The sequence below is a fragment of the Lolium perenne genome, chromosome 5, assembly GCF_019359855.2.
Source record: "Lolium perenne isolate Kyuss_39 chromosome 5, Kyuss_2.0, whole genome shotgun sequence".
In the NCBI taxonomy this organism is placed as follows: domain Eukaryota; kingdom Viridiplantae; phylum Streptophyta; class Magnoliopsida; order Poales; family Poaceae; genus Lolium; species Lolium perenne.
In genome coordinates this window covers 175,131,890-175,139,762 of record NC_067248.2, presented here as the reverse complement: position 1 = coordinate 175,139,762, position 7,873 = coordinate 175,131,890, and the positions used below count along the sequence as shown (strand labels likewise).

Below are 7,873 nucleotides of genomic sequence, written 5' to 3'. Positions count from 1 at the left end.
TTTCCCCGGCGGATCTCAGCCCGCCGGAGAGCTCTTTTCTCTCTGGTGTTCTCCGCCCCGCAGAGGCGGCTGTAACTCTTCGCGAGGTATCCTCTGGAGCTTAGGTCATCGGGACGAAGGCGTACGCGAAGAAAAGGAGGCGAGAGGGGGCTGTGGGCCCCCTCCTCATAGGGCGGCGCGGCCAGGCCTTGGGCCGCGCCGGCCTATGGGGTGGGCCCACCTCGGGTCCCCTCAGCTCCGCCTTCTGGCTCACTTCATCTTCTGGAAAAATAAGGTTTTTCGTATAATTTCCGTCAACTGTTGATCTTCCGAAATATTGCATTCTGACGGCGCTTTTTCTAGCAGAATCCTGGCTCCGGTGCTCGATCCTCCAATAATCATGAAACATGCAAAATAGATGAAATAACATAAGTATTATGTCCAAATATGAAATATATCAATGAATAACAGCAAATTATGATATAAAATAGTGATGCAAATTGGACGTATCAACTCCCCCCAAGCTTAGACTTCGCTTGTCCCCAAGCGAAATCGAACTCGATAAACAGGACCACATGTTTATGGAGTGAAGAGTCGATAAATAAAATACGGACAAGAAGCATCATATTCATTCACACAAGACATTCTAGTAAACAACTTCCTCATATAACTCAACTTGAAACAAGTATAAGGTAATCACAAATAAAGGTGCATAAGAAACCATAGTTGGTGATTGCAAACTTCAGCCATAGTTGAGGGCTTAGTCAGACCGGAGACAAGTGGTTCTGTCCCCGTCTCCAGCCATGGCTGCAGCGAGCTGATCTCCGAGCTCCACAGAGGGGAAGAGAAAGGACTTGATTGCTTTCCTAGATTTTTCAGTAGGGTCTTTTCTACAAATGCTAGGGATCCAATGAATTTTATGGGGTCCTTCATAATAGTTTTGTACTCCCGAATGAAAAGGTTCTGGCCCCTTCAGGGGTGCTCCACTGTTCAAAAAAAAACAAACAGATTTTCCCTATTGCACCACCCCTTTGAACCCCGTGTTGCCTCCGTGTTCTCCACTTGCACTAATGTCGACTCTGCGTTCTCCACTTACAATAGCGCCACCTCCATGTTCTACAGTTACACCAGCGCAAGGCTCCACCCTTATCCATGCTCGCCTGCCCCCGACTCCGCCCCCATTTCTTGCTCGTTGGCACTGCCATTTTCTCCCCTTCTTCCTTCTACGCTCAGGCGTTGCCTTCCCCTCCCCCTTCCTCAAATTCACTTGTCATGGTTCCCAGTTCAGGAAACACAAAGAAAATATAAATGCGCGGCAAATGTGGTACTAACAGAGCAATACTTCAGGTCATTCAACTGCATTCATATATCTACTCAATATTCTCGTAGTAACCACCTAGCGAAAGATCATAAAATGCACACAACAAACCGAGGAGCACTTATGCCAATTCCAATCTTAGCTGGGAAGCTAACTAATGAAACCACTGGTGGAAAAAAGGGCTTTGGTCGCGGTTGGCAACTGCCATTAGTCGCGGTGGCCCAACCGCGACCAAAGCAGCGCGACTAAAGGCCCCCCCCTTTAGTCGCGGTTCCTTACGAACCGCGACTAAAGGCCCGTCCACGTGGGCCGCCGGCGAGCGCCAGGGCGGAGGACCTTTAGTCGCGGTTCTTCTGGCCAACCGCGACTAAAGGCCTCCGCAGGGTTTAGGGTTTTAGCCCCCCTCCCCCTAAATCTGGTTTCTTTTTAATTTGTATTGTTTTATTTCTTTTGGGTTTTAATTTTGAAGGAGTTTCACATATTCTACGGTACTGTATACATACATGCATATGAATGTACAATTTCAAACAAATTTGAAATTAGAACCAAAAAGAATTCAAGAGGAATATACAATATATATTCAATATCGGATCACCATATACAATATATATTCAATATCGGATGACCATATACAATTTTGAACAAGTTAGTTACAAATTCTGGTGCATATAAAGTTCTACGTCATCGTAATAGTGTTCTCCTCTAGGATCGATGACTTCCCTCGCCAACCATCCAGCTAGTTCCTCTTGAAGTGGTCGGAAGCGAGCTTCTGGACTAAGCGTCTTCCGGAGGTTATTCCTCAGGATGTTGTTCTCACACGTCTGGTCCCGCTCATTGCAGTATCTCCGGATCCTCTCACAAACATAGTATCCACATAGATTGGTCCCCGGTGGCTGAGTATCCCCAGTCGTCCGCACTGCCATTTTAAAAGATAGCTCTTTTTTGAATTCACCGACCTTGGTATCTACGAACCGTCTCCAAACCCTACGAGGCAAAGAAAATTAAATAAGCAAGAGAGTTATTAATTAGTTACTTGATATTAGGAAATGATGAACGAAATAGGCCGATCGATATAGAGCGCAAATGAATGAAAATAATTACTTTTGCAACATTTTTCTCATGTCGCCCCAAAGCGCCGGATCCATATTCAGAGAGTCGTGGACGAGAACTGAGGAGGTCTGAACTTTAATTACCATAAGAATCCAGTGGAACCTGCGGACACGATACATGCACAGTCATGCATAACTCATCGATTAGCCACATACCATGCATGGAGTAAACAAAAGAGAATGTGCTCAAGACAGAAACACTCACCCAAAATGGTAAGGAAATAGAATATCACTTTTCTGTTGCTGTTTTCTAATAAACCGCCACAGGTCATCCTCCACGTCGGCGGGGTGGTGTTCTAACACATGTGAATTAACGATGTGTGGGTCAATGAACCCAACATCATGGATGTTCCTTATTCGCATTTCCCGCTTCTTCATTCTCGCATAATAGCGTACACAACAAGATAGTTAGGACAAGTGCGAGGCAATGAACGAGATGGGGTAGAAATTAATAAATCACTTACGTAACGTAGCAACCGATGATAGATTTGTCGAGGTCGCGCAGATTGAACAGCTGGAACAATTCACTCAGAGGAATTTGTACCCAGTAATGTTTGAAGTGATGCTCATATCTAACTTCCGCATAGATATAGTCTTTGGCGTTTTTATGTTTTATGTAACCCTTGTACCAATTTAGCAGACCTAGCATTTGTCGAGGTAGATCCCCTTCCTGCGCAGGCTCGACGAGAGGGCCATTCTTCACATATGTAAATACTACGTCCTTCATTGGCGCCTCATCAAGGCCTAGCAGTGCACGAAGAGTGATACCTAACTCGGCCGCTTGTTCTCTGGCACTCGTTACAGTCAATCCATGTCTTTGCCGCAGCCTGCTATGATATCGGGGCATCCGGATCGGCGGCTTGCACTATGAGCGGGGCGATCGATTGTTTACTTTGTTCCCCGAGCTGGGCAACTTCTTTCCCCCTTTCTAATTTTGACTCGGCCTCGTCCTTCACGGCTTTCTTCTCCGCCAACTCTTTCCTGTTCTTGAACGCGAGTGCTTGCCTACGAAGTTCACGTAAATAGTCGTCAGGCAGATTCTTCGCGGCTTGGGACGGTGTGTTCAAAAATGACTTAGCCCATCGCTTTTCCTTGTCGAATATACCGGCTTGGGCTCGCCCTCTATTTTCCTCTTGACGCTCGCCTTCCATTTCTCTAAATCAGCAGCCGCGCCCGCCTCGACTTCCTCGGCACTACTTTCCCAAGGCCTCGTGGGGAGAGGCTTCAGTGATACCTCCGGTACCTTTGTTTTCTTAGGTACGTAAGGGTCCGGGTTAATAACCCAGACTGCTTCGCTTCTTCGCCGGAGGTGGATTGGGGGCGGTACCGGTGTCCGATCACCCGCCGGACGAGGACCGGGGGCGGCGGCGTGGGCTGACGTGAATGAGGTGTATTAGGTGAAGCACCACCGCCACCGTCACCGCCACCGCCACCGTCACCGCCACCGCCACCGCCACCGTCACCGCCACCGCCACCACCACCACCGTACGGGGGTGGACTTGTTGGCGCCTCGCCTGGAAACTTGATAAATTTCTTCGCCATAGAATGAACCGGCGCTTGACATCTCCAAGTCTTTTCACCCCTTCGGGTGTAGCAATGTCAATGTCCAGGTTCTCAAACCCTTGGACTAGCTCCGCCCCCGACCCACGAGCAGAGCCATCATGACTGGGGTTGTTGTGGTGGAGTGCTGCAGGGGGTAAAGCACGGCCGATGGCGACCTTCCTGGACATGTTCCCGATAGGATAATACAGATGACATGCTTTCATCTCCTTTATATCGTCCACGGGGTAGCGAGGAGGCTCCGGTGCAGTAATTTCGACCACCGAGGCTCCGGTGCAGTAATTTCTATCGTCGGTGCACCAGCCGGTGAGGCCTCCGTGGAAGCCACGCTGCTTCTTCTCTGCTGGCTTCCGAGATCCATTGGATGATCTTCAGCATGCTGCGCCCGAGCTGCATCTCTTTCGGCGACTAGTACACTCACGGTTTTCTTCATCACATCCATTTCAGTTACCAACTTCGCCACAACATCTGCATCCCGATCCATCTTTCTCTTACGGCTTCAGAACCGTACGGGTCATCGTTCCGGAACCCTATTTTCCACGGAATGGGCCCCATGCCTCGTATACGTCCTCCGTGTTCAGGATTCCCGAGGGCTTTTGTCGGGCGTCGTTCTCTCCGTTGAACCCGATCCTCCCCTCTTGAGCCTCCCTCATTGCCTCAATAAGCTTTTGGGTGGGTGTAATTATTTTGCCCCGATAAACACACTCCCCGTCTCCGGGTTCAGCGATCCCCCATGCCCGTACCACCAGCTTTTGGCCCTTGGGTCCCATCCCTCCGTACCTGGACGGATTCCTCGCGCCCTCGGCTCGTTCTCCATCTTCTCCCACTTAGGCTGCCAAAAGCGATACCCTCCTGGCCCCATTTTATGATTGTACTCCTTCTTGGCCGCATTTTCCTTATTTTTTCTCGATAGTTCAAGGAACTGCCCGATTTCTTTTGCTTCACAAATTCTGGCCAATCATGTTGCGCTTCTCATATTGTCCTATGAAATCCGGAGTCTTGCCCTGGTTGACAAAGTCATGGGCTAGATTTTGCTTGTATTTCCTAATGCGTTGGCCATCCTAGAAAGAGCGAATCGTTTGACTAGCTTGCGCCTCTCCTTGTTTTCCGCAATCTTGTTACCCTCCTCATCGTATTTGCGGTATTCCGGAGGTAGAACGAAATGTTCCATAAGCTTGTTGAAGCAATCTTTTTCTCTCTTATCGACAAAAGTGAAACCAACACGTGCCTTCTTTGGCTCATTCCACTCTGGCGGGTGATCGAGACGTTGTCTCTAACAACGGCTCCGCATTGGCTGACAAACTTGGTGGCGTTCTTGCTGGGCTCCAGCGGCCTGCCGGTTGCTTCATCGACAACATCGATGGTGCATGTTTCTCCTGCTTTCATCGTCTTGGTTGCGCCACGCTTTGACGACGTACTCGATTTTTTCGACGATCCGGCCGAGGGCTAAAATAAGAAAGAGAGTCGCGCGCGTTAGTACACACACATTTATTCAAATCAGACGCTCAATATGTACATATATATATATACCTCGGCGCCGGAGGTGGTTGCTACTTCCAAGCGAAGATCGTCGTTTATCGACGTTTCTTCGGCATCATCTCGCTTGTCGACGGCGCCCTTCATCTTCACACTCAAGGTTCAGATAAGAAGAGATATCATCTTCTTCTTCTCCGGTCGGCACATATGGAATATCGCCTTTTATGATGCCGAACATATGGTCTTCAGCGTCCGGATCATAGTTGTCCAGAATCGGGTCAGCTCTATCGTCCGCCATATGTCAGTCCTGAAAACATGTAGTCAAAACAAATTAATTAAGTGAAGAAGGGGTGGTGGCGGTGGCGAAAGGGCGGTGGCAAAAGGAGGGGGCGAGGAAGGGGTGGGAGAGGGTGTCGCGGTGGATGGATGGCCGAATCAAGACGATGGGCCAACAGGGCGAAAAAGAAACTCGTGCATGCGTTTTCCTTTCATTTTTTTTATAAGAAAGAAGAAGGAGAATAAACGGAAGGGAGCGGGCCGGAGACGTGCGGATTCATCGGACAAGTGCCGTGGCGAGGGGGGGAAGGGCGACGTGAACCGGTTGGGCAAACAGAGAAGGCAACCGCCAACCGGGTGGGCACGCGCGCGGATTTTGATTACGATTTTTCGGGAAGAGAGAGGCCCGAGAGGCGGAATGCGTTTCGTTTCGTTTCGTTTCGTTGGCTAGCTCAAAATTAAACTTATTGTATTAAGTTTAAACTTATTGTAATAAGTTAAAATTAAACTCAAATTTTAGTTATGTTTTTTTTGTTAACTGTAGTTTTTTTTGTTAAGTCAAATTTGAGTTTCTTTTTAGTCAAATTTTAGTTTTTTTTAGTTATTTTTTCTTTCAAAATTAACAAGCAAAAAACTAAAAAAAGAAAAAAAAAAGCCCCGGCGGCCCCTTCGATCTCTCTCCTCACAGAGAGAGCAAAGCGCGCGCGCGCCGTGCGTGCGCGAGAGGGACACCGGCGGCGGGCTGTGCGTGGTGAGGGCGCCGGCGCGCCCACGGCCGAACGGCGGCGAGCTCCGCGCGCGGGCCTACGGCGGAGGCGGACGGCGCGGTCTCGTGCGCGCGCGGCGCGCGGCCGCGGCGTCTCGTTGTGCGTGCACGGCCGGCGGCGACGACTTACGGCGGCGGCGGCCGGCGGAGGTGGCGGTTCGTCGGCGGCGGTTCGTCGACGGCGTCGTCGGCGGAGGAAGGCGGAGGAGAGGAGCAGCCGACGGCGTCGTCGTCTGCGAGGAAGCTCGATCGGCGGCGTCGTCTGCGAGGAGATGAAGTGTGAACCGCCGCGCGAGTTTAAATAGGGTAGGGCCTTTGGTCGCGGTTGGGGTCACCAACCGCGACTAAAGGTACCTTTAGTCGCGGTTGGTGACCCCAACCGCGACCAAAGGGTATTTTCGCCGGTTTTCGTTTCCGCGGAAAAATAACCTTTAGTCGCGGTTGGTGACCCCAACCGCGACCAAAGGCTATTTTTCAAATTAGTTTTCATTTCAAAATCTGAAAAATACATATAATATATCAATAAATTCAGAAAATTAAAACTAATTCATTTAAAAATCTTAAAAATACAAATAATATATCAAAAAATTCAGAAAATTAAAACTAATTCATTTCTAAATGTTAAAAATACAAATAATATATGAAAAAATTCAGGAAAATAAAACTAATTCATTTAAAAATCTTAAAAATACAAGTAATATATCAAAAAATTCAGGAAAATAAAACTAATTCATTTATAAATGTTAAAAATACAAATAATATATCCAAAAATTCAGGAAAATAAAACTAATTCATTTCTAAATGTTAAAAATACAAATAATATATCAAAAAAATCAGAAAAATAAAACTTATTCAATTCAAATTCTTAAAAATACAAATAATATATCAAAAAAATCAGAAAAAATAAACTAATTCAATTCAAATTCTTAAAAATACAAATAATATATCAAAAAAATCAAAAAAATAAAACTAATTCAATTCAAAAATCTTAAAAATACAAATTATCAAAAATTCAAAAAAATAAAACTAATTCAATTCAAAAGTTCGTTGGCCCCCTCTTCCCGCCTCTTTCCGCCGACCCCCTCTTCCCTCCTCGTCTTCCCGCCATTTCTTCCCTGTCTTCCCGCCTCTTTCTTCCCACCAATTGTTTCCCGCCAATTTCTTCCGGCCTCTTTCTTCCCGCCAATTTTTTCCCGCCAATTTCTTCCCGCCACTTTCTCCCCGCCTCTTTCTTCCCGCCTCCTGTCTTCCCGCTCCCATTTTTCCCGCCATTTGTCACTACATATAGGTAGCCCGGCTTTGGCCAAAGATCACATCTCTACAATCTCTCATCACTCTCTCATGGCTTCCACCGCACCCACTCTAACCTACCAGCAGTGGAGGAGCTTT

General features: G+C 47.6%; 1 long non-coding RNA gene across 1 annotated transcript; it reads right to left on the bottom strand.

Annotated features, from left to right (window-relative positions):
- Window positions 1-1,476: 1,476 nt before the first annotated feature.
- On the bottom strand, window positions 1,477-2,744 carry LOC139831060 (uncharacterized). Its single transcript, XR_011745296.1, has 3 exons — window positions 2,612-2,744; window positions 2,399-2,509; window positions 1,477-2,281 (listed from the first exon to the last, which is right to left on the bottom strand). It is a non-coding gene; the product is annotated as an uncharacterized lncRNA (long non-coding RNA).
- Window positions 2,745-7,873: the final 5,129 nt, after the last annotated feature.